The following is a 27,948-nucleotide window of genomic DNA, read 5'->3' as shown; positions in this document are numbered from 1 at the left end:
TGCCACTACTCTGCAGTGACAAATGCTCTCTTGGTCATTAGTTCTTTGGGGGGCTTTCAGATAGAGCAATTCCCAGTTTAAAGATATAAACTCTCATTGCCTCTACATTATTAATCCGGATCACAAGCCGGGCAGATGGCCAGAAAGCTATGTCAAAGTCTTCCTGGTTATTATGACATGGATTATGTTTCTTTCCACATATGCCAATTCTGTAATAGCATATGGGAAGTTAAGCAAAATGTCTATTTTGTGGAGGGCGGAGGTTACTGCATCTTCATAACAAATCTTTGCAAACGCCTAAGTGGCTATTTGAATTACTGCCTAGTCAAACACGCCATAAGATGCCAGACTGACAATTAGAGAGCTGTTTGCATATGATGACGCTGCCCTGCTGATCTCAGAGTGAAGTCAATGTAAAAATATTTGTCATTCAGTTGCCTTTGTTACATTAGGGAATTTACTATCTGAGAGCTGTTAATTTAGTTCTGCTTCAACATCTTCAGCAAATGCACCTCTGAGAGCTTGCTGATAGCCTACTGGGAGCCTATCCTTTGTCCTACTTTCTCATTGAGCTAGGGCCAATTACAGCTAAGTGTTGCCCCTAACAAGGCTGTCAATTTAGGGTTTTGATACATTGGCAGAGGAGACTGAACTTTACTTCTTTGTCCTCCTCTGCTGATCTGCCCTTCTACATCTTTGCAACCAATTGCAAAAAAAAAAAAAGGATGAAATTGACAGATGCTACATTTCACGCAACTAGAACATGGGGAATACTAATTTTTAAGTGTATTTGACAACTCTGTAATGATTAGGAGGTGGCCTGTTAGGTTTAGATTTCATACAGAATTACTCTGTTCCAACTGGAATTGTTGCTTTTTAAATCATATTGTTATAGAGATCAAAAATGAAATAGCAGCTCAGCCTAGAAAAATGAAATCAGTCCAATGAATTAAAATGAGTCTATTGGGCCAACTATTTTGTTCCATTGGAAAGTTCACTCCGTTGAAAATACATGTAGGAGCCCTTTTACCATTTAATAGGTTGTGCTTCAATTAGGTGTTTTGAAGATAAAGCTTGAATCTTCATCAAATTAAAGCATACTCTCAAAACATTACACAGTACTACTATTACCACTAATATAATGTAACAAATCATTGTTGACAAGTCATTTGGGAACTTCAGTCTACATGGTACAAGATATCTAGAAGACCTTAAATAATGTATTACTGGGTCCTGCAAAGGCCCTGGTGGATTTTCTAGAATATTGGTGGGGTGCAAATTTGCCAAATCATGCTTTGTCATCTCCACCACTCAATGATATATTTACATGAAGCTTATACGGAAACATATCTTCAGCTAACTTAATTGCTTGACTAACTGAGGAAGATATAGCAGAAAATCTATAACAATATCCATAAACAAATGAAAGAGATTCTGTTCTCTGTCCATAGGGCTAAGTTCAATTGCTAATTAAATATAATGGAAGAAATGCTAAGAGAATCAAAACAAAGAATTTAAAGGCATGTAGAGTAAAGAGAAATGATATAACATATTTTTTTTTCCTTTTTATTGGCCAAGGGTGATTGGACACACAAGGAATTTGTCTTGGTGCATACGCTCTCGGTGTACATAAAAGAAAAGATACATTCATCAAGAAACATAAGGTACAACACTTAATGATAGTCATAGGGTACAAATTAGCAATCAGGAAACAATATCAATATAAATCATAAGGATACAAGCAACAAAGTTACTGTCATACAGTCATAAGTGGAAGGAGATGGGTGATGGGAAGGATGAGAAGATTAATAGTAGTGCAGACTTAGTAAATAATTTGACAGTGTTGAGGGAATTATTTGTTTAGCAGAGTGATGGCGTTTGGGAAAAAACTGTCCTTGTGTCTAGTTGTTCTGGTGTGCAGTGCTCTATAGCGTCGTTCTGAGGGTAGGAGTTGAAACAGTTTATGTCCAGGATGTGAGGGGTCTGTAAATATTTTCACAGCCCTCTTTTTGACTTGTACATTGTACAGGTCCTCAATGGAAGGCAGATTGGTAGCAATTGTTTTTTCTGCAGTTCTAATTATCCTCTGAAGTCTGTGTCCCTTTTTGATTGGGTTGCAGAACCAAACCAGACAGTTATAGAGGTGCAGATGACAGACTCAATAATTCCTCTGTAGAACTGTATCAGCAGCTCCTTGGGCAGTTTGAGCTTTCTGAGTTGGCGCAGAAAGTATTATAATTCTATAATCAGGGATTTTTAAAATTGTTTTTTGAAAACAATTTTTGTTGTTGTTTTTTGACTTTTAAAAACTACCCTTTGGCAGTTCTATTTTAAAGTTCTACAAGACTGGTTTACAATTGCTAAATTTTGTTTGCAAGAATTATACAAACATTTCAATATTTAGGAATCTTGAGGAAATGTAGATATTTCTTACTTACTTACTTACTTACTTACTTACTTACTTACTTACTTACTTACTTACATTCTTACTTACTTACTTACTTACACTCTTACTACACTTACTTACATTCTTACTATACTTACCATTATATTCAGACTTACTGACTGAGAAAATAATCAATTCTTCTGTGTTAGCCTTTTTTTAACTTTGGGAAATAAGGACACTTGAATCGATAGGTTACATGAGATATTAATATATGGCCCTAACATGAGGACAGAAACCAGGGCTAATGAATATTACTGTTATAGCAATTTCACTCATAAAAAGTGCTGCAGTTGTGGGTGGAAATGCAATAATATGGATGTTCATGGAAAAGGAACTCTGATACAAAAAAAAATCTGCTTTCTGGAATTATTATAGCACTTGAGGTGGCATATAAATTGAATGAGTGGCTACATACAAACCTACTTATCTTTATCTCCCTATAGTGGTACTGAGCTGTGATAAATCAGGCTTCTTTGCACAAGTGATCCATAATACCATAAGGATTCTTTGAAGTTACCCTGTATTTAAGACAAGGCCATGAGCTGAACGTAATTTAATTAAATTTTTAATTTTTTATAACATTTATTTGTACCCAACAATTCCTGAAAAAAATAGAATATATTTCTAGACTTATTTATTTATTTTATTGCTTTTTAATAAATAACAAAAAAAAAATGCTTTAACCAAAAAATGAAAGAAATAGAGCAAAGAGAAAAAAAAACTTAGTATAATAAATAATTTTAACAGTGAATAGTTACAATTTTATATATACTTATATAATGCAAGTATTATTCAAGCACATACAGTATATACTTCTAATACACTTACATTACTATCATTATGGTATGTTCAATCTGCAGATAACAATAAGTGAAAATAACATCTTCTGGAGGCCACACACTACTTTTACCATTGTCTGATAGCCAACACAGTATATCCAAAATCCAAACCCTAAGAACTCCTAGGCATGCAGGACCCCAAAATTCTTTAAGAATAACCCCAGAAAACTTCAGAAGTTAACCAATTGTGATTATTTGTACCCTATGGCTATCATTAAGTGTTGTATCTTATGATTCTTGATGAACATATCTTTTCTTATATGTACACTGAGAGCATATGCACCAAGACAAATTCCTTGGCCAATAAAAAATTCTATTCTATTCTATTCTAAAATATTCTATTCTATTTTTTTTCGGGGGGGGGGAGATCGTAAAATGAAACAATTTAGAAGTATTTAGTATTGATATTAATGACAATTAAAAACTAATGAAATTAAAAAGTGTTTTTTTTATTATCCTGTCTACATTTTGTAATGGATCTCAAAGACCAAGTATCCCCTGGAAGAATTTCATGCTTTCATATAGGCATCTATTTTTTTTGGAGAGGGAGTATCTTTGAGTCAGTACTGGCTCTCAATGACTGCCTGGACAAGTCCCTGCAGTTTTCTAGCCACAATGTTTGAAGTGGTTTGTCTTTGCCACCTTTCTAGGGCTGACACACAGAGTAACTGGTCCAAGGTAATCCAATTGGCTTTGTACCTAAAGTTGAACTAGAACTCACAAGAATCTCAGTTTTTAGCCTGATGCCTTAACCACTAGACCAAAGTGGCTCCCATCATAGGCATCCATGTGTTCTGGTTTTAGTGGTAGTGTGATATTAACTATGTTTCCTTTAACCCACAATCTCAGATGCTGTGAAATTAGCTATCATTATGTGACTCTCCCCCCACATACATGCAACACTTTTCTTGCTGTGTCAGAATTAATACATTTCAAATTCATTCTGGTGATACAGTGAAGAATAATATGATATTTGTTTTAGAATCAATCTTGGAAGTCATTTAGTTCAACCTTCTGTTAAAAGAAAGGTCTATAATTTAGGATATAACTCCTAGTCTCTGGCAAGAACAGAATTGTTCAGAGAATTCTGAGAAAAACCTGTGTTAGTGAAAGTTCTCTTAGAAAAAGTCGAATATTCAGGTTGGCTCCCACCAAGCAAATGTAGCATGATAAAAAGATAAAGATTCTCTCTAGCTGAGCTGGAATTCCACAGACACGCCCATGTTGTTGTTTTTACCAGCATTAGAAGTGGTATATTATTACTGTCAAAAGTTTATTTTTTACTTCCCAGTCTATCCTAAAACTGGAATAGATTGGCTAGGCTTTACCAGCTGTGGTTAACAGGATGTTGAATTCTTACATAGCTCTTAAAGAATAAATCACTGCTTCCCCAATATTTCAAAGTATCTTTTAGTGTGGCAAATCAGACTTACAGACAGCCAACCCAGAATTGTGGGGTCCATGGTGTTCTCTGAGCTTGGTTGTTTTTTTGCAGACATTTCATTACCTAACAAGGTAACTTCATCAGTGCTAGAAGGGAGTGTGCAGCGTGTGCTCTCTATTTATATATGACTGGTTTGCCCTGGCAATTTGGTGGGAGTGTTCTTGGTGGTTCCTTGATTAGGCTGTTGTTTGTTTGAGCTGGTAGTTCCTTCATTGGAGGGAATGGCTGTTAGTCTACCTTTAATCTTGGTGTTATTTTCTCCTTATCTGGTTGTTGATTGCCAGAAAGGTGTTTTGAAGTTTTTCATTCCTTTTTAGATTTTTGATTGTCTCTTTTGATGGTGTGTTGATGTTATTAATGTCTTTGTGCCTGTTAATGGCTGATTTGTCTGAGTGCCAAGTTTCTAGGAATTCTGTAGCATTTTCAGACTTGGCTTGGTCCAGGATGGTCACAGTTTCCCAGTTGAAACTATGGTTAAGTCTGTCCATCTGTTGGGAAATTAAGGCATTTATATCATATCTTCTGACTGCTAGTTGATGTTCATGGTTGTGCTCTACTAGTCTTTTCCATGTTTGCCCTATACAGTGGCTGTTGGAGTCCTTATACCAGTGATGGCTAACCTTTTTGCCATCGCGTGCCGGGGGTGCAAGGGAGGTTCGCGCACGTGCCCACACCCATAATTCTATGCACCCCACCCCACGCATGCATGCATGACCCCCCTTCCCACCCCGCTCCTGGCATGCGATGGCCCGGTAGGCCCGTTTTTCTCTCTCACCTGGCTCCAGATCCTCTCTATGCATCTGGGGAGGGTGAAAACAGCCTTTCCCGCCCCTTTGGAGGCCAAAGGCTGTTTTCACCCTCCCCAGATGCATAGAGAGGATTTGGAACCAGGTGAGAAAGAAAAAAGGGCCTTCCCCACTCATCCCCAGGCCCTCCAGAGGCAGGAAACATCCTGTTTCCCTACTTCTGGTGGGCCCAGAAGGCCCGAAAATCAGCTGGCTGGAACACACATGCATGCCAGAGCTAAACTGGCATGCCCACTGATATGGCTATGTGTGCCACCTGTGGCACACGTACTATAGGTTCGCCATCATGGCCTTATACTCTCTGTTGTATATGACTCCTGTTTTTTCTTCTGAAGCTGTTGGATCTTTTGGTTTACTTAAGGTGTTTTGGAGAGCTTCAGTTGATTTGTGTGCTCTGGAATAGAATAGAAAAATTTATAGCCCAGGAGAGAATATGTGGAGAATATATATGATGTAACACATTTCTATTCTAAACTGGTAGGAGACATGGAGGAGAATATGCTGAAAAGTAGCCTATGCAATATGCCATGAAAGAGCCAGAATATGCTGGTAATCAGCGGGAAGAATGGAGGAGTTTATGCTGGAAAACAGCCAAAATAAAAAGGCTGTGAACCAGCCACAAAACAGAGTTAGGAGTGGAGGAGAATATGCTGGTAATCAGCGGGAGGAATGGAGGAGATTAAGCTGGAAAACAGCTAAAATAAAAATGCTGTGAATCAGCCAAACAATAGATTTAGGAGTGGAGGAGAATATGCTGGTAATCAGTGGGAGGAATGGAGGAGATTATGTTGGAAAACAGCCAAAATAAAAATGCTGTGAACCAGCCATTTTCTTACTTTTTTCAATAGACAATTATTCCAAATCGGTCAGTAGTAAACTAAGCTCCTTAATGGGTCTTTTCTTCCTGCAAGTTATTTTACTAAATCTTCTTGCCCCACTGATCCGTAGCCGCTATTTAAAGTTAGGGGCTTACTTGTAAAAATCCATGTTCTAAGCGCTGCTCTCGCTTGGGTTGGTGTCACTCACCCAGCTTCCAAACGCTTTGCTCTTTTCTCCTTTCTTCCTCCTGCACAGTGCTTCTCCGGTTTGCCCCGGCTTCAAGGCAGCCGGCATGGCTGCCGCACCCCCGCCACTGGCTCAGAGGGTTTCTTCCTGCCTCCGAGGAACTTGCCTGTTCCTCTCAGCCATCCAAGGTGTCCCTCTCTTTCCCCTGTCCCTACAGGACAGGTTCAGTCCACAGACCTGTCAATGGCGGTTCGACAGTTGGGGTTTTTGTGGGGCTCATCAGAGCCCCGCTATTTCCCCGACTGAATCGACGTGGTGCCCAATCGGAAGTCCGGTTTTATGATAGTCTTGTGTTTCTAACTTCTTATCCTTGCCTCTGCTAAGATAATAACCAGGAAGGGTACTCTGTTGTTGTTCTCTTCTTCTTCCTTTGAAGATGTTGATGATGGTTTTGTATGTCTTCTTCATGGCTGGCTGGGGAATTCTGGAAGATGAAATCTACACATCTTAAAATTTCTGATGTTGAGAAACACTGATTTAAATGATTCCTTAATGAAAAAAACATGGTGCAAATCCTAAGAACACTGTTTTTTTTTAAAGGAAGATAATCAGAAGCAAATAAAAGGGAGAAAACTGAAAAGAAACTGTATGTGTATCCTAACAAATTCCTCTCGTCTATATGAATGCCATTCCGAAAAACAAAATTAAATGCAAATATTTAAATTATTTGCGTTTCTACTTTAGATCATATTTGCACACATGAAATTTGTATAGATGAGGATAACTGAAGGAAATACAGTAGGAAAAACTTTGTTGGTTACTAATTCTAGACTTCTTCAAAGCATTTTACTGTCATGTTAATTTTTTAAGCCAAGCAATTTTCCACTCTTTTAAATACCATTGAACCAAAGCCGCTGACATTTAATTTTTCACTCTGGCCATGTTGTTCAGAGATGCCAGTGTAAGATGTAGAAATAAATGGCTCAAATTCTGCACGTATAACTGTAGCTTAGAATAATAGAAAAGGGTTGCAGTACTTGTTATTTTAATCTGTTGTTCCAAAGGAAAAGAAAATCACATAAACTGATCCAGAACAGTGTGAAATCTGTACCCCAGAAGGTTAATCTCTCAAGCAAACTAAACCTGGGGATTGTGCAGATTTGATATAGGTTAAAAAAAAAACCCCACTACTCTAAATAATCTATAAGGCTCTGAGAATGGAGTATGGAATCATGCCAAGGAATGTTTCAGAGTAAAATTCCACGAACTGAAGATGAATTCATACCTAGAGGATATTAGTAAGGTCAGCTCATTTCTTGTGGAAAATGAATTCTAGTGAGTGATGAGAGTTATAATCTTCCTATCAGAAGTGATTCAAAGTCTTTACTTTTTCAAAATCCATCTTTTCTTTTTTTATAAGTAAGTTGACTTTTTTTTTTTTTGGTAATCCACTTGCAGAAGAGGATATCCCCCCTTCTCCCCCCCTTTTTTTACAGAGCTTGCAAAGCTAACCTTACAGACTTAACCATTAAAACAGTTCTATGTAGTTTTTGCCTTCAAGCCTCAGTGAAAGCCAAATGCTACCTTGTGTGAGGTATTGCAATCATATCTCGGGTCACTGGCTGAAAAGTGTTTTCAGATGAAATTGACACTGCTGGTGCTTCTTTGAAAAGCCTTCATAGCTGGGTTTCATGTACCTCTGAAACTGCATCTTCTTTTACTGTTCCCAACACAATTATGGTCTCTTCCTTAGACTCTGCTCTCAATACCTACAGCACCTACTTTGTATATAAAGTAGAAATCATTATGGTCAGACGTGGGTTTTAGCAGGTTCTGACCAGTTCTGGAGAACCGGTAGAGGAAATTTTGAGAAGTTGGGAGAACCGGTAGTAAAAATTCTGGCTGGCCCCGCCCCCATCTATTCTCTGCCTTCCAAGTCCCAGCTGATCGGGAGGAAATGGGGATTTTGCAGTAACCTTCCCCTGGATTGGGGAGGGAATGGAGATTTTACAGTATCCATCCCTTGTCACGCCCACCAAGTCACGCCCACCAAGCCATGCCATGCCCACTAAGCCACACCCACAGAACCGGTAGTAAAAAAATTTGGAACCCACCACTGATTATGGTAAATATTTACATGTATTTAGACAACAATTTTGAGACTGGATGTACTTCCTCCTGATACCCATTTTTCTTTCATTTTATTGGACTTCTGGAAGAGGTGTTTAATATTTCTCACTGGATTTTTCTTATTGGGATTCTTCCAGGATATAAACTTTTTGGAAGATGATACTTGTTTATGTACTAGATGTGAGGTGTTCTATTTAAAATCAGGCTCTAGAGAACAGTTGGGATTGTTGCTGATGTACTGTTCCCCTGCTGCCCAGAATCACCATGCCTACCTTGCTGGATTCTGTCATTGGGCTTGTGATGGTGGTTAGGGATTTCAATCTGGTGCCAAGTGACATAGAGTCCAGTACGAATGGATGAATGAATGAAAGGCCTTCACAGCAATTATGGATTTAACCTGTGTCATCATTGGCCCAACACATATTGGAGGTCAAACACTAGATCTGGTTTTTATCTTGGGTAGTTGTGACATGATCCACTAATGGAGGACATTAATAACACTGTATTGAGATAAGCAGATCACTCCTTTTGGCTTGTCATTGCCAACCTATTCCACGGACCATTTGATCAGACTGCTCCCAGGAATGATGGATCCTATGGGTTTCCAGTGGCAATTTTCTCTGAAGATTTAATAGGAAGTTCAGCTGTGGCTTTGACCACTGCCTGGAATTAGTGGATGCCTAGTGCCTTGAAACACACCATCCTACTTCCTGTGCTCTAATTCTGGGACACATATTGGTTTGTTTAGGATCTCCAGGAGGTGAAGTGTCAGAAGAGAACCTGTAATGCTGATAGAGGAAGACTTTAGGTTGTGGTGATAAGGGCACTGAAATTACACTATTTCCCCACCCTTGTTGTATTCATCAATAACCACCCAGTTGCCCGGTTTAGTGTGATAAGTAGGGACCTGGTCATAGGACCATCTGCAGAGCTTTCATGAGGAATATTCTAATGGGTAAAGTCACTCAGACTTTACATGAAACCATTGGGTTTCATCTTCAAACTGGTTGTTTAGTATCACTAGTATGCTGATGTTACCCAATTACATCTCTCAACCCCAGGCTAGTCACATGAAGCTCTTGATGTCCTATTCAAGTGCCCGGAAACTGCTGACATGGATGGGAAGAACTTTAACTTTAACTCAATCCTACCAAGACTGAATAGCTATAGGTACTGGGCTTCTGGGTACATTTTATTTTCAACCTTCATTGGGGTAGCACCTCCCCTGCATTGTGGGGATGTTCAAGGAGATGTAGCTCCTGTTCACTCAGCAGGTAATGGCTCATGCCAAGAAGGCCTTTCATATGTCGTACCAGTTGAACCCTTTCTTAGATAAAATGGTCATATATTCTCTAATTATCTCACAGCTCCAGTATTGCACAGCCTCCTACATGGAGCAGTCCTTGAAGAACATCAAAGCTTTAACTAATCCAGGACTGTGGGCTGTGATGGGCATGTCTCTATATATGTCTGTGACACCTCTGCTCTGCAAGCTTCTTTGGTTGCCAGTTTGCCTCTAGGGATTATTCAAAGTGATGATTATAATGTACAATATATAGCCTAATATTGAATAAGACCTAGTTATTTGAAGTAGTTCCTATCTTGAGTGGTGTCTGCCTCCACCTGACACATTGAGATGCTCCAGTTTCTTTTCATTAAACTATTGGGATCCAGGAAGTGCACTTTCTTTGGAATGAAGTCCCAATGGCTTCTACACTATTGTCATTCCAGTGGACTATAAAGATCTGGCTGTTCTCCTCGATCTTTGGTTAGGCTGGCTGGAGATCCTTCTATTGGAAGTTAGACATTAGAAAGATGTTTGGGGTGTCAGCCACATTTGCCATCTTATTCCTCTTTCTTGTTCTGCTATTCTAGTTTGGTGGTGGTGTTTGTTGCTTCCTATTATATTGTTTTATACCGTTTAGTATTTCATGAGCCACCCAAAGTCATTTGGAATTGGATTATTGGACAGAATTAAATCAATTCAAATATAAAATATGTACTATACATATTGCACATCTCTTGCAATATTGGAAAGACAGATAATAAATTATTTTAATAAAAAAACTTATTACCTTAGTGTGTGTGGGATGTTGTGCAGAATTCTGGCCTAAGTATTAGATACAACATCCTACTTAATCAGCCTTCTTCCTAACTGTTTCTGTATGTTTTGTTGCCACTTTTCCTGAGGTCGTGAGTAAATTATCTGTTGAGGGCTGATGTCAACATAAAGTGAGAGTGACTCATTTGTTTAGGAGGAAATGAGACAATGCCTGTCAAAGAAAGCAGGTCTGGACCAAACCAGTCCCCCAAAGAAGGAGGGAAAGCAGATGCATGCATAAGAGAAGGAGAAGAAAGAGGGCTGAGAAATCACAGCTGAAGTCTGAAGTAGGAGACATAAAGGCTACAGAGTCAGGAAAACAATCAGTTGTTGCATCAACCGACCATCAACTATCACATGAAACTGATATACAGTATTGCTGCTACCAGAGAATATCTGCTCCATCCAAAGTTATGTGCAGGATTACAAAAGAAAACATTGTTGAACTTCATTCCTTGAACTCTAGCTATCATAGCCAATGGAATGCATATCTCAAAGACTGCAGGTTGTTATCAAGAGTTGCCGTGTCTTTGCTTCAGTTCATCCCTATCATCTTTTCATACAAAATATTGGCACAGTAGAAAGGAGAAGAACATAAAAGCTCAGGACAGGAAGGAAAGTTTTGTGTTAGTAATAAGACTTTAGTGTTAACAAAGATCTCCATATTTATTGTCTGTTTTTTGTGTGCCTTCAGATCAATGTTGACTACTGGTTGACTACTGGACAAGCCCATGCAGTTTTCTTAGCAGTGTTTTTCAGAAGTGGTTTGCAATTGTTTGTTTCCTAGGGCTGAGATTGAATGATTGGCCTATGGTCTAATACTGTAGCAGGATTAGAATTCATGGTCTCTTGTTTTCTATCCTGATGCTTTAACCAGTATACCAAATTGGCTTTCTCTTCTCCATATCTAGCCCCAAAATATTTCTTTCTATCACTAGTACTAATTAACCCTATCTCTAAATATTACCTGGCTATTCTGTTTTTCCTGCATGGCAACAATAATCTTGCTTTTGCACATTTGGAAATAAATAAATGTTTAAATGAAATAGAATGTATGATGCATAAATCTAGGCTGCTAATCTGTGATCTTAATCTAGGAACTAAATCCTTCTATAAAAAAGGCAACAATTTATAAATGGAACAGTAACTCTATTAAACACTGCTGGAAAACTTTACATATTAAAAATATTTATTTGCGTATAGGAAAAAATAGATATTTGTCTTCCTTTCCAGAGACATTGATCAATAAACCTGGGTACAAATGGCCTTTTGAAAATCTCCGTCAAATTGTTAGGCAGAGAAATTGGATGGAGATTTTGCTGATTTTTTTCAGAAAAAAAAAAAAATCTCCCAAAATTTTGCAAGTTCCTATCTGAAATCTCCCCTTGAATTTAATCATAGGAACTATTACCCCTGGAGCAAGGGTGAAATCCAGCAGGTTCTGACAGTTCTGGAGAAAAGGTAGCAGAAATTTTGAGCAGTTCGGAGAACCGGCAAATACCACCTCTGGCTGGCCCCAGAGTGGGGAGGGAATGGGGATTTTGCAGTATTCTTCCCCTTCCACACCCACCAAGCCATGCCCACCAAGCTACACCACACCCACCAAGCCACGCCCACAGAACCGGTAGTAAAAAAAATTAGGTTTCACCACTGCTCTGGAGGGATGATTGTGCAAATAAAGATTGAAGACTACTTAGCTACCTAGTAACTAAACAAGGACAAGGACATTTCACTTATGAGAATTTCTTGGTAGTTTTCTTCTTTAAAATAATTTTTAAAAAGATATTAGAAGTTTTAAAAAAGATTAAAAACTAGTACAAATTATACATAGTAAAAAAGAAAAAGAAATGAAAAAAAAAGCTAAAAGAGCCACAGCGGTGGATAGGTTAGAGTGCAGTATTGCAGGCTACTTCTGCTGACTGCTGGCTGTCTGCACTTTGGCAGTTCGAATCTCACCAGGCTCAAGGTTGGCTCAGCCTTACATCCTTCTGAGGTGGGTAAAATGAGGACCCAAATTGTTGGGGGCAATATGCTGACTCTTTAAACCGCTTAGAGAGGGCTGTAAAGCACTGTGAAGCAGTATATAAGTCTAAGTGCTATTGCTAAAAGTTCAAGAAAGAAAAAAAGAAAAGAAAAAGATTTTTTCTTTACAGCAATTATAAGTATAATTGTCTATTATTTCTTATATATAAAATGCTTCTTGTGTTGAGAGCCACAAAGATGTTTTTGGGCACAACCTGTATTTTTATCTATTCCATATTCTCCAAAAGGCACATCAAATATAATGATTTCTAAAATTCATATTAACCTTAACTTTGTCATACCACAAATATCCATGCCACCCCAATGTCAGATCATGACCTTTTAAGTCCAAAAACCTTCTATTCCTCAGCAGCATCCAGTCTGTCATCCAAATCAAACAAGAAGCAGTCGCATACAATTTCAGATCCTCCTCATTTCTTTGCATCTTGTACCACCTCATATTTAACTTAGGTTCTTCCCCTGCTGTGCTAATTCCAATATATCCTTTTGCACTATTTAAATAGTGCATTCTAGGCGAGACGTTCATTTTTTTATTACAGAAATTCTCAGTAATGAAAATCACAGTTTTCCCCATCTTAACATATCTGTTTAAACTTCATTCCATATCTTAACATGGTTATTTTGAAATAACCTACAATTCATATTTGTCCTAATGATACCCAGATATTTTACTTTCTTCTCAGTCTTGATCCATTTTATTTATCAATTCTGTTTGATCTTCTATTTCTATGTTTTTGTTAACATCTTCATCTTCTACTTGTTGGTCTTAAAACCTGCAAAAGCACTAAATTATTTTTCCTTTTCCCATTAATGTTTCAATTCCCTTTAAAGGTTCTTCCAGAATGAACTCTAAGTCATCTGCAAAAGCCCTTAACTTTTAAATTTCTTTTTTGAACTTTATTCCCACAACTCTCTTCTCTTCAGTATTTCAAGAACCAAAATAAAGAAGGGAGGGGATAGTGGCTATCTTTGTCTTGTTACTCCTTTGTATCTTATAAGACTCGTATTAATGATATTAATCCTCATGAATAAATTCTTGCAAAATTATTTTCAATTTCGTCAGTCAGAATTGTTATAAACATAGTTATCAATAATGATATTGGTCTATACTTTCTTGTTAAAATCAAATCTTGTCCCTCTCTGGATATTAATGCTATGTTGGCCTCTCTCTAGCTGTCTGTCAACTTTCCTTCCTGTATGATTGAGTTCATTATGTTTTATAAAGGTTGTAAAAGTTCATCATCAAAACATTTATAATAAAAATCTAATAATCCATCTGATCCAGGCACTTTTCCTACTTTAATCTTTTATAGCTTCAGAAACTTTCCTTATTGTTATAGGTCCATCCATAATAATCTGTTTATCCTCTGTAATGCTCGGTAAATTTTGTTTCTTTAAATATTCATCTATTTTCTCCAGAGAGATGTCACTTGCTTTCTATAAGTAAGAATAATATTGATAATAATACTGAAATCTTTTTTGCATGGTTCACTATCCATTAACACAATGACTCCCTTTTGTAGTTTTAATATCATTTTCTTTTCTTTTTCTTTTTGTAATCTATATGCCAACTACTGGTACTTCCCTAGTTTGTTTGCAAACTCAGGTTTTTTTCCTTTACATAGTTCATTTTTATTTCCATTTCTCTTAACGGAAATAACTGTCATTGTAAAAGTTTAATTTGTTGAGAAATATTTATTTTCTCTGGAAGCTTTTTAAAATTCTCCTTTTCTTTCTATCTCAGCCAAAATAGCTTGTGTTTTCTCTTACCTCTTTTTTTGAGTTCACTAAGCAAATTCTGTTTCATAATCAAATTAAATCATGTCTGGTAGGGAAAAAAAATCTGGCACTAGTTATATAATATTCTTTCCATGACATAATAGTTCCCAATTTAAGTAATTTTCTAGACAGCATCATTCAAATACAGAGCTTTACCACACATGCAAAAATTCTTTTCCAACTACTCAGTTTCACAATAACACCTGATGATGCCAATCAAAATACCTTAAAAAAAAAAACAAAGGGGAGGGAAGAGGGAATGGCCTTGAAGGAGAGAGGAAGGGTCACTATCAATGCAATGATCAGACAAGTAAAGCTGGAGTCCATTCCAAGATACTATTTTGAGTAAATATCTCAGGCAAGTCCATCTCTGCTTCACACTCAGATAAAGGGAAGGAAGGGGAAAGTACATCCAGACTTGCACATTTCTGTTACTATTGTTGTTACAATGAAAGTAATCCTGATTTAATTGACATTGGTTTGTTATAATGGTGTATCTTATAGGGCTGCCAAGGGAGGTCTTCAATGTATGGACAAAAAAAATTAATATGGCAGCCACAACTGTATCAAGCTCTGCTGTTTTTAATATGTGTAATATACATAAAATTAGTGTTCATTTTTTGTACTATATCCTATAGATGCCCCTGGAAGCTCTTCATAATTTCTGAAGCAGTTTTGATTTTTGCATTCTTCAGGCACATCTTAAACAGCATGTTGGCCTGTCAAGTCATTTTCTTGACTGCTGGAATTTCCTGTCACAGAATAGAGTAAGCAAACCAGCCAGCCTTATAATGGAGTCTCCACTTCTCTTGAAGATTTGGTAATTCCCTCGTACCTCTAGCTCAGGTTCAGCTTTACTGGAGATAGATCATATTGCCACATTGATAATGTTGAAATTTGGGGCCAGTGAGGATGATGCAAGGAAAAAGCACAATAGCTATAGGGGAGTTAGGAATGAATTGGAGTCCCCATGGATTGTAGGGAGCAAAATATTGCCTAACAATATTTTAGGAAAGTACTAATGTTATGGTGCAAATCATTACTAGGGTATGATCTATTAATACAGAGCTATTCTTTGCATCCCCCAAATGGAAGAAATGTGTCATGTACTTGCTAGGAGTTCAAAACGACTTGATGGCACCTAAGCAATCAACGAAAATTTAGTACTTCCTCTACCTTGTTTCAGCTAGCCAGCAAGAGTGCAAAATCAGCATTCAGATAGTGCTCTACTTCCTCCATCACCACGGCTGCTATATCAATATTGTTTTGTAGTGTGTATAGAATATAAAAGCTGTATTTTGAACCCATTGGGCAAAATGTGGGAAGAATAGCATGGTAGAACCATGCCTAGCATTCATGAGGGAGAGGGAGATTTGTGAAGCCAGAAAACAATGACAATTTCTACAAATGGGAAACCACCAGACATCCCATAATTCCAAAGGAAAATGTGATTCTGTCTTTGCAGCATTTTCTAAAGCGTTGCAACTGAGCTGGATGGTAGTCAGCTCGTTTGCTGAAGATCTGCCCAAGACTGACAGCATTGTAAGGATACAGGGCACAGCAACTATCACAGAGTGGCCTAGCTCATGTGTTTGGAAGGGCCTTTAATTAATTCAGTTACTCAATAGCCAGTTTCCTCCCATCAATCAGGAAGGGGGGGGGAAATCATTTCCATCCCTCCTTAGAGGAAAAGAGCATATTCCCATGATGTTCTGCCTTCTGAGAAAAGACACTCTTAGCTCCAAAGGGCATGCAACATTCTTCATTATGGCTTGAAAATGCTGTTGCTGCAGAACCCAGAGGCAGACATGGATGGGAAATGTGATGCAGCCTGGTCAGCACAGCCTCAGGAAATGAATCAAGAACATCAGTGTGTGGGTGGGTGCATGTGTATATGAAGAAAACCATACTACACAACAAAATATGTCTAGCCAGAAATGATGGCATTAAGAATTCATTGCTGCTTCTGTATTTAATTTTCCACCCCAGTGCTCTGTCCTGTTTCTCTCGCCCAGGCTCTGGATTCTGGCTGACAAAGCAGGAGGGAAGAGATTGGGATACTGGCCAGAAGGCCAGGCCAGGTCAGCATCTGAATCAACGGGTATGACTCTAAGGATGCAAAGGGAGCAGCAGAGTTTGCAAATGGGGAAGAAGAGACCTGGTTGCTGGCCTTTAGCTTGCTTTGAGTAACATCATGATGGCTGCCTCTTGATTTTAACTTAGCTAGACCAAGATTTACCACCCAGGCTTTGGGAAAAGGAAGGAAAGAATCCAGATAAGCAACAAAGAGCCGTTTCCTCTCATACATGGTATTCATCTCACCTTGCATGACTACAATGCTAATTAGAGCAGACATGTGAATGATTCGTTATATTTCTAACTTGGAATTTAGGAGGTAGGATGTAGCTTATCAAATTTTAGGGATGATGGGTCTCCATGTAAAGGGTTCTGTGTCTGTTTTAGAGATGCGCAAGAGATGTGACCCAAAAGCTTTTCCTATGGCCCCTGAAATCTACAAAACTTGTTTTCAAATTGCAACTGTTAATGTCAGAGAAGGAAAAATAATTAATTCATGACTGAAGAGTAATCAAATTGTCCACATTTAATTTTAACTGAATTCAGATAGAAAGGAGCTGACTATACGGGGTGATGCTCATTTCCATTTCAAGGCCATTGAGCCATCAGTGTCTGAAGACATTTCCATGGTCATGATGTCACAGAGTGCTATTTCCTTCCCACCAAAGTGGTAACTATTTATCTACTCGCATTTGCATGCTTTGGAACTGCTAGGTGTGCAGGAGCTGGGGTGAGGACAGGAGCTCACCCTGTCACATGGCACTCGGGTCTTGAACCTGTGCTGCCTGCTTTCCAGCCAACAAGCCCAGCGTCTTGTTGGATGAACCACCATACTGTCTTTTTACGTTTTATGTTCACTTTTTGGTGTATCCGTCAAAAGCCAAGGTGGCCCTTGGCCTAGAAAAAAATGTACCGTTGTTTGCTCTGAAGGGGCAAAGAAGAAGGAGGAAAGCTGTAAGCCTTACAGAGGGACATTCTTGGAAGCAGGCTGACCAGTTGCATAGACCCCTTATGGTAATTCTAGCTGTTCCACCATGACTGGTGAGTGTAAAATGTCTGTTCAAAACATAGTGATTCTTCTCTATGTGTATCTACATTCAGATGTTGTGTGTTATGCCCTCCAAATGGAGTAATGTCCTCGGTCAAGACAAATATTTTGCTATCATGTTCTGGAACAATAAGGAATTTCAGAAAGAGAACAGACATGCTGTTACCTGCTCACAGAGGTAACATTAAAATGGCAGAAAGCAGAATTGAAGCAGGGGGGCCAAGAGGATGGTAGAAAAGAGTTCAGTCGAAGAATTTTTTTCTTGGCTCCCTTTTACTCCTTATTTTCTCTATTGTCCGTTTGTCTGTCTGGCTGATCTCTCATCTTTCTTTTTGACTTTAGCACACAAACAGCCGCCGCATAGATAATTGGTATTTTTTGACACCGTCTGTTGAGTGTTCCATGGCACAGAGCTGCCGGAATGAAGCTGTGATTCTGGTAATTAGGGCTAATTATAGGCTTCTGGGCTGTGTAAACCACATGGGCTCTGTAAGAATAATGCTCCCTCTTTTGGGGACCATTGTGGAGAATGGAGGGAGGGAGGGAAAGAAGAAAAGAAAGCCAGAACTAGAGACCATGGCATCAAAGGTGGGATGGGACCAAAGACTCTTACAGGTCACTTTATCCTGCACCAGATGGAAACATCTGTATGTCATATGGATGTTTTTTGCAATGAGGGTGCCAAGCATTGTATAGTTGCCAACATCTAATCTGAAAAAGTTGCTTCTGGACCTCTTATGCTTGTGAGATCCAGCAAGTCCACTCTGATTTATCCAGATACAAAGACACAGCATATACTAAACGTCTTCCTGATGAAAGATACAAACATTTATGCAGATCAGAATTTGTGGGGTCCTTGGTGCTCTCTGTGTTTGGTTCAGCACTAAGAACCCCACAATTCAACTCTGAGCTACAAATATTCTCTTCTGTTGATACATCAGGATTTGGTAATTTTCTCAAGCATGCATGAAACTCCAAGTACTGAATAACTATCCTTTAGGAGGCTCATACTAACCATCTACTCTTGATGAGGGCCTTCCTGTAAAGTTATGGACAAGCATTACTGGAAGTCATACTTATTATATGATAAGCTTCTATTCAAGTGTTGTACACATGCTTTCATATGCTACTTTAGCTTTATATGTGAATTTTTAGAAAATTTGCTTTTATGGGAGGCTGTCTCTGCTACCGACAGCCTCCCATCGACCTGTGCGCTCCCACAGAGAGGGCCTCCTCGGGGTGCCATCAGCCAAACAATGTAGGCTGGTGACCCCCAGGGGAAGGGCCTTCTCTGTGGGGGCACCCACCCTCTGGAACCAACTGCCCCCAGAGATAAAGAGAATCCAAGACCTCGGTGCCTTCCGCCGTGCCCTTAAAACCTTCTTTTTTCAGCAAGCCGGGCTGGCTTAACTCTTTGAAATGTTTTTAATTGGTTTGTTATTGTTTTTAATTATGGGGCCAAATTTATATATATTTTTAATAGTATTTTAATGTTTGTTGTTTATGTTTTTATTTGGCTGTACACCGCCCTGAGTCCTCAGGGAGAAGGGCAGTATATAAATCGGATATAAAATAAAAAATAAATAAATAAATAAATAGTATTTGAAAAATCGAAATTTCCAGACTTTCGGTTATTTATTATTACAAGAGCCATGGTGGCACTGTGGTTAGAATGCAGTACTGCAGGATACTTCTGCTGACTGCCGGCTGCCTGCAATTTAGGAGTTCGAACTTCACCAGGCTCAAGGTTGACTCAGCCTTCCATCCATCTGAGGTGGGTAAAATGAGGACTCAGATTGTTGGGGGCAATTTGCTGACTCTGTAAATTGCTTAGAGAGGTCTGTAAAGTATTAGAGGTCTGTGAAGCAGTATATAAGTTTAAGTGCTATTGCCAATGATGTAAAAGTTACAGATCATCAGCAAAGTTATGTTTTCAACAGTGGGTTAATCGCCTTGGTAAAGTTACCATTTGATATTTAACCCAATGCCAGGAAGTTTGGTATACAGATAATCCTCAATTTACAACCATTTGTTTAGTCAAGATTACAATAGCATTGTAAAAGTGACTAGTAACTATTTTCTCACACTTGTAGCATCCTCATGGTCATGTGAACAAAATTTGGATGCTTGACAACTGGCATGTGTTTATAACAGTTGCAGTGTCCCAAAGTCATGTGATCCCCTTTTGCAACCTTCTGACAAGCAAAGTCAATGGGGAAGTCAGACAACCATCTTACTAATTTAACAACTGCAGTGAGCCATTTAACCACTGTGGCAAGAAAGGGTGTAAAATGGGGCAAAACTCATTTAGCAACTCTCTTCCTTCGCAACAGAAGTTTTGGGCTCAATTGTGCTTTAAGTGAGGACTACCCGCATTCATTTTCTGCAGATCAAAATTTCCGGTAAAGGTACCTAGAATTTGAATTTTGTTTTTCTTGAGGTAAGAAAAAAAAATCTCAATTTTTTTGACAAGCCAATGAACTGGGAGCCAACAAATGTAGTCCTAGCATGATGCCATCAAACATAAGGTGCTTGTTAACAGCTAACTCATTTCTTAAAGCATGGGTATAATTGGTTGCAAGTGAAATAGCATCATTCCTAGTGCTGATCCCTGGAGCTTTCTTTCTACCAATGTATGAACTCTGTTCCAAGATACAGTGTCATTTTCTTGTACTCGGACTTATGTACCCTTCATCCCAAGTATCCGTCTTTTCTTATGTCTCTTTATTTTCACATATCCTCTGATTGGCTCTGAAGGTAGTCTTGACATAGGATGAGATAGAGATTTCTATTTGGGTTTCATTTTACAATTTCATTAGGGGAAAAATAAGTTACACACCAAAACAATACATTTTTGCATTAGTATTTGCATTAGCTGGGCAGTCATAGCAACAATGGATTCATGGAAATTCATGTGAACTTTGATTCATGGATTACAATCCATTGATTTGGAATCTGATTTGTCCTTTTTGAAATCCACAACTTGCGGGCCTGCCAAGAATCTAGTTTATACTGTACTTGGGGTCTGAGAAATGTTTCTGCTTTATTGGTCTTTACTGTTTGAATTTTTTTTTCCTGAGTAGCTACTTGCATTTTATTGTGATATATAATGTTGATTCTTGGTTTTTATTGCTCTCTTTATATTCTTGGGTATCTGCAGTTTTGACCCTATTAGTGTTGTTACTTTAAATTGAGTTTCTTTTGTTTTTTGATTTTAAAAACAAAACTTTATTAAACATATAAAAAATAAAATATTATATCATGTATATACAAGATACATATATATATGTATATATATTATATATACTATATATACTATATTATATATTATAGTATATATTAATACATACATAGAAAGAAAGAGTGACTTTGGTCACACGTTCATTATCTTATTAATGGTGCATATTTGTAACTGTTATTATCGTATAGAATTTTACCTTTACTCTCATTTCTACGAGTTATCCAATCATACCACCTATTCCACGCTATATAACATTTTGAGTCTACCTTATCCTTCATTTCAAATGTTAGTTTGCCCATTTCTGCACAGTTATAGATTTTTTGTTTCAATTCACTTTAAACTGAGATTTTAAAACAATAACATTCTGTAGGCACATTGGGCATAGGATATAAAAAATAACAGATGAGGAAGTGCTTTTAAAATAACAAACAGAAATGCCAATCTGAATAGAATTACTCATGAGTAAGCACATGCAGTCAACATCTCAATTACGCTCTTGATGCAAGTTAACTAAGTAATCATAAGTAAAGCTGAACAGTCTATTTCAGTCAATACATCAGCACATCTGCTTATATCTGACAATTTATGTTCATGAATGAATTGGCATGTCCAATACCAGGCATACATATAAGCAGGTATTCTCATCAATAAGCAGGTTTTTGGGAGAAGGAACTTGTCAGAATAGAGCTGGAAGGGACCTTAGAGGTCTTCTAGTCCAACCCCCCCCCCCGTTCAAGCAACAGACCCTATACTTCATCATATACTTCACCAAGTCACAGACATGGAGTTGTCTCCAGCCAAAGTATTATGAACAGTTTCAAATGACAGAGCTTTTCATTTGGAGCAGCAAATTATAGAGTTGTGCAAGACTTTGAGAGATGCTTCAATACGATAAAGCTGTGATCAAATCACCTGAACAAGATTTATGAAGGAAAACCCATACTGTATCGTTTTAGTGCCACAAATCAGATTGGGTGTCTGAACATTGTTTCACAGATTTTACAACTTTGTGCTTCTTTGGGGGTTATTATAGTGGGGTTCTGACTTCACTGTTATAGATGTTGAAGGGTATCTAAGTAGTATGAATGGTATCAGGGATGGGTTCTAAAATTTTTTACTACTGGTTCTGTGGGTGTGGCTTATTTTGTGGGCGTGACTTGATGGTCATGTGACAATTATTTAGGATTTAGCAGAGATACTGGTCTACCAGGCTTTTAACTGCTTGCAGAGCTGTACCAATCTACCCATTTATTTTTGCAGGCACTGGTCTACCCATTTATTTTTGCAGGCACTGATCTACTCATGTATTTTTGCAGGCACCAGTCTACCCATTTATTTTTGCAGGCACCGGTCTACCCATTTGTTTTCTTTTAACACTGATCAGCTGTAAGGCGGCCCTTTGACGCCCCGCGGCAAGAGTTTAAACAGTTTTTTTCCCTCTAGCCATCAGCTGGGACTCAGGAGGCAGCAATAGATTGGGGGTGGGGCCAAATAAAAGGTAAGAATAACGCAGGAGTGGGGGGGGGCGGAGGCCCCCAGAACCAGTTTGGTGACGTCATATCGTCACCGCTACCTGCTCGGTGGAACCGGGCCAAACAGGGAGGAATCCACCTCTGAATGGTATGATACAGATAACTGGCTAATGAGTTTTGCTCTCACATCAAACTCTTTGCATTTTAGGGATCTTTTAGGATGGTAAGGCTAATATCACTTTGGGCTCCATTCATATTCTCTGTACTCAGGGTTGTTTCTTTTTTTAACATGCCTCTTGTATTAATGGAATGTTGCACTTTTGTGTTGATCCTGCCAGCCAAATTGGGAGTTCATCTCAGCCCTCAGCATTCTGAATATGAACCCAAGACAGATCCATCCAATATGCACTCTTGGGTCATACCTTACTTTTATGTTCTACAGACATGATCGGAAGAGCTTTACGTTGCTTGAAATTCAGGGAATTAGACTAGGCCGACACTTAGAAAACCAAATACTTTCTGCTTTTAAGAATAAAGAGTGACAGGAATACAAATATCATTTTTTGCTCTGCCAGAGACATCATGATTCACTATACCCCTATACCAGCCTGCTTCTATTACCTCTGCTGGGTATTGCTAGTATGTGGCAACCTGACATAACTCATCCTTTTCAAACGAAAGCCTAAATCTGCCAGTGTGTTTTGATTAGTCTGACATTCAACCACTTGTCAGTGATAGAAGTCATTTCCTAGGGGGATCTGCCTTGGCAAACAGTTGTGCTAAGCTGGAACCCCAGAAATCAGAGGAAGCAAAGCTAAATCATAAGGAGAAGTCATGGGCATTTTCCAGTGATATCCAAAGCTAACTCTCTAGAAAAGCAAGTGAAAATATCAGAGGTTTTTTTTTTTTTTTAAGTGACTACCTGCATGGATTCTGTCAATATAACGTAGGTTCAGAGGTGGGTTTCAGCAGGTTCTAACCAGTTCTGGAGAACCAGTAGCGGAAATTTTGAGTAGTTCAGAGAACCAGTAGTAAAAATTCTGACTGGCCACGCCCCCATCTATTCTCTGCCTCCCAAGTCCCAGCTGATCTGGAGGAAATGGGGATTGTGCAGTAACCTTCCCCTGGATTGGGGAGGGAACGGAGATTTTATAGTATCCTTCCCCTGGAGTGGGGTGGGAATGGAGATTTTACAGTATCCTTCCCCTGCCACGCCCAGCAAGCCATGCCCACCAAACCATGCCATGCCCACCAAGCCACGCCCACTGAACCGGTAGTAAAAATTTTTGAAACTCAACACTGCGTAGGTTCCTTGGTGGATAATGTAAAGCAGGGCTCTCCAACCTTGGCAACTTTAAGACTTGTGGACTTCAACTCCCAGAATTCTGGGAGTTGAAGTCCACAAGTCTTAAAGTTGCCAAGGTTGGAGACCTCTGATGTAAAGGATGCTATGCCTTGCCTAATCCCTGCTCAGAGGCATCTCTTGGAGACAGAGCTGTCATAAAAGTTATGGTGCATCTGCAATCATGCAGTCAAAGCCCCACCCTTTTGATTGGGGTTTTGGGTGCCATTTTGACTTAAAAAAAAAAAAGCCTATTCACAGATACTCTGTTTCTACTGTTCTATTTTAAAAGATGTGTGTGAGGAATATGAAGCATTTTGATGTCTCCCTATTGCAGCCTACGGATGATTTTTTTTTAAATCAAATCTCAAAGCAGCTCAAATGGAATCAGTTAACCTTCAAATCTCAAACGGCAAATTTGAATGAAATAACTGCGGTATTTGAGTTTGAATCTCTAATTTGAATCAAATCAAAGCAGATTGGAGCTGGCTGAATAAATTGTTAGTTTAATTCCAATATTTATTTCAGTACTTTAGATTTCCGTACACCTTCGTCTTTAGTGATTACCTGGCTTCAGAGCCAAAGAATATTGGAGAGAAAAACTATTAGGGTAGTTATATGAGTGGGATTTATGTAGAGACCCCTAGCCCACTCTAACTGGTGGCAATTCTCAGGAGGAATAAGTTTCAACTACCTGGTCTTTTGAGTTGAGATAGAGGATTGCCTCTTGATCCCTGTTCAAACAAAGCATGCTCAGTGCTTTGCCACTGAGCTACAGCTTCTCCCATAACATGTAGGCAGCTATAAAAAGAATGAGATAGAAAAGCAATGGATGTAACTGAAATTAATAACACAAATACTGCTGGCATGAGGTATGTTACTTTCTGTCCCAGGAAGCTAGAGACATGGACTGTGATTTTTTTTATTGGAAAAACTTCAGAGGCATTTATTACAAAGACAAAATTTTCTCTTTTAGCCACTAGCTGTGTCCAGAATAGATGTTTTCTTTACAAAATGTTAATATATTGGTGACAAAATCAACACTTGTGAGAAAGGCAGGTAGAGGATAGGACCTGTCTGGAGATCCCAAGTTAGAGCCAAGATGGATGGTACTAGCCTTGGATAGCAGGCTGTAAATTGGGCCTTGTCAGCCTCTTATCTCTCTCTCTGTCACCTTAAGGATCTGAGTAGGGACAATATTTGAAACAGAAGATCATCATCTTTTGGAATTGATGAAACAATGCAACAGCTTAGAAATCTCTGAGCTGGGGAAATGGCTGAAAGAGAATTGGACCTAACTATGGTGCACTGAAGTTAGATTTAGAAGTGATGGAAGAGAGAGTGCTTCTTTCTCTATGCTCTGATTGGCAACGATTCCCCAGGATTTAGCCTATAGGTTACTAGATTTGTATGCTTTAATTTAGGAACACAATACCCTTTTCAAAGTGAGAGTCATAGTTTACTTTTAAATGGCACATTGAAGATTCAATCCCCCAAAGACATAGTACTGAAACAAAGAAATCAGCTGGTCAATGAAAAATACCCTAAATGTAATCTCATTACATTCCTAATATTTCAATAATATTTCTGTTTGTCACATGAAAAATTAGTGACTGATGGCAATCCTGAAGGGGTTCTGGGAGCCATATATGGTTCTGGACAATTAAGTAACTTACCCATTTTGATTAACTATGCTAAGGTTTGTGTCTGGACCATCCCACTGTTTCCATCTCACTATTTCCACCTCTTTTGTCCAGCGCTCCGGCAAATGCATTCATTGAAAAGATTGAACTTGATTGAACTTTCAATCAAAGATTGAACTTGACTCAGACAGAGAACAAGTGCTAACATTCCAAAGCAGTTAGATGATAACAAAGGAGAAACTTAAAAGTTTCTCCTAGAAGCCTGGATAGCTCAACAGACAGAGCACTGTAATTTAACACCAGCTGTCTGCAATTAAAGTAAGATCGAATCTCGCCAGGCTCAAGGTTGACTCAGCCTTCCATCCTTTCTAAGGTAGGTAAATTGAGGACCCAGTTTGTGGGGGCAATAAGCTGACTTTGTATAAATATATAAAAGTATGAAAGCTATTGCTTAACGCACTGTAAGCCGACCTGAGTCTCCGGGGAAGGGCGGCATATAAATCAAAAAATTTTAAAAAAGTATTTTAAAGTATATCTCAATCTTAATAGCAGTCCCCAGATTTCTGGTAATCTTCATTTAAAGAAAGGAAAAGAGAGAGTGAGAAAAAAACCTTTTACACTGTCAACATTTAGCAAGACTGGATGAATTGGTTCCTTCCAACTCATACGTTTTAAGATTCTGTGATCTATATTTATCTCTCTGAAAGAAATATTACATCCAATGCCATCTATTGATTTTGAAAATGTATTCCAGCCTAAAACATACAAATGCCAAATGAGGTGGTAAAGATACGAAACTACTCCATCTTGGATAATCACAATCTAAGCTGGCAATTAGTCATCTCTTAAACATTAACAAAAGCCATTATCGAATCTATTCTTCAAAATGTTAATTGTAATGCAAATTGACTCCATTCAACATTAAAAAAAAAAAAAACACTATGGCTTCTGTCTGTCCTTAGAGGATTCACCATATACTGTATCAGCACTAAAATTTTGTATGCGTGGTTGAGTAGAAAGTTCTCATATTTTTATAGTCACATATTTTTAGAACATTGTCGTTTACCTGACTAAACTGCTGGCACCTCTTTTGGATATATAACAGAAAGTGATTCTTTGAGATTTCATTTGTTAATCTTTCAATGTGATATCTGGGAACACCAGGTGTTTCAACATGGGGCCTTTGGCAAATAGAATTTGGAGACTTCCATTGAATTAAAATAGTTTGAACTCTTTTATCCAGAACTCCAGTGTTTCTGTCTTCACGAAGCCATGGTGGCACAATGGCTAGAATGCAGTCTTGCAGACTAATTCTGCCAGCTGTTCGATCCTGACCGACTCAAGATTGACTCAGCCTTCCATCCTTCCAAAGTTGGTAAAATGAGGACCCAAATTGTCAGGGACACTATGCTGACTCTAAACCACTTAAAGAAGGCTGTAAAGCACTGTGAAGTAGTATATGAGTCTATGTATTATTGCTATTCATCACTGGGGCTGCCACATTCATGCCTGATTTCAGCATTATACAGAAGGCATACTTTTGCAAATTGCTACAGTTTTGTAACATTTTCCATCATGGACTAGAAAAAAAAGTATATCTGGTAAGAATTTTTTTAAAAAACCCTCACAGTCTTAATAGTTAGCCTTGTCTGCATTGCAGTAAGCCATAATAGTTTATGTTTGGTTTGGTATCTTTGTTAACCCAGTATTGAAACCATGCTTCATAATTTAGTATGTTGCAAAAATGTATGTAATTGTAGTTTACTCAATCATCCATGATTTACCAATCCATGCGTAGTGCAATCTGTGAACTCAATAGCTGATTCTTAAAAACCTGGAAAAATTAAGGAAGGCTATTGTTTTCCTGAATAATATATAGTAACCACACAGATGTGCACACACATACATTTAGTTGCTTTGAAATCGAATTTAAAGCATGTATCCTACAATGAAGGAGGGGAAAAAACACCACACCATTTGTTACAGCAATGCTGTCAGTGTGACAGAGCAGCTCTAGTTTAAAACCCCTTCATTTAGTGAGCAATTATCAAATTACTTGATAACAAGATGCTGAACCTGGAATGAGTTTTGTGTTGCAAGAGGCTTTCTCCAAATATAGTGCATTATCCAGATGGCTGGGGGGGGGGGTTTTCTTCTCTCCTCAAACCTCCTCTCCCCCAAACCTGCTTATTAGGAAAGGTCTTTTTACAAGGCAAAGGAAAAAAAAAACTACACTGATTTAAGTGCTTTAAAATATATAAACATGCAGTGTCTATTTGCTTAATGTTGAGATTAATTTTATTAATCATTTATAAAGACATTTTAAGTGCAAAATGCTTTTTAAATTTTATTTTGTGTGTCCTTGCCATGAACCCATGACGAGATTTGCCAAGCTGACAATCTTACTTTTCTCCTTTACATCTGTGAAAAACAATGCATTTTGGATTTGCTCGCCCTCTTTAGGGTTACCAGATTTGCAAGTAGCCACTGTGAAGGCCAGAAGCACAACTTTTACTGTATTTACAGAAGTTAT

General features: G+C 38.4%; 1 long non-coding RNA gene across 1 annotated transcript in view; it reads left to right on the top strand.

The window, feature by feature from the left end:
* Positions 1–17,485: 17,485 nt before the first annotated feature.
* Positions 17,486–27,948, top strand: part of LOC148112787 (uncharacterized) — a 30,086-nt gene continuing 19,623 nt past the window's right edge. Inside the window, exon 1 of the long non-coding RNA XR_015728881.1 lies at positions 17,486–17,710. This is a non-coding gene — a long non-coding RNA (uncharacterized LOC148112787). The remainder of the gene's footprint in view (positions 17,711–27,948) is intronic.

This window comes from Pantherophis guttatus, chromosome 7 (genome assembly GCF_059756535.1).
Source record: "Pantherophis guttatus breed Tessera chromosome 7, ASM5975653v1, whole genome shotgun sequence".
NCBI lineage: Eukaryota > Metazoa > Chordata > Lepidosauria > Squamata > Colubridae > Pantherophis > Pantherophis guttatus.
Note: the sequence above shows the minus strand (reverse complement) of the source record. Positions and strands in the feature narration are given on the sequence as shown.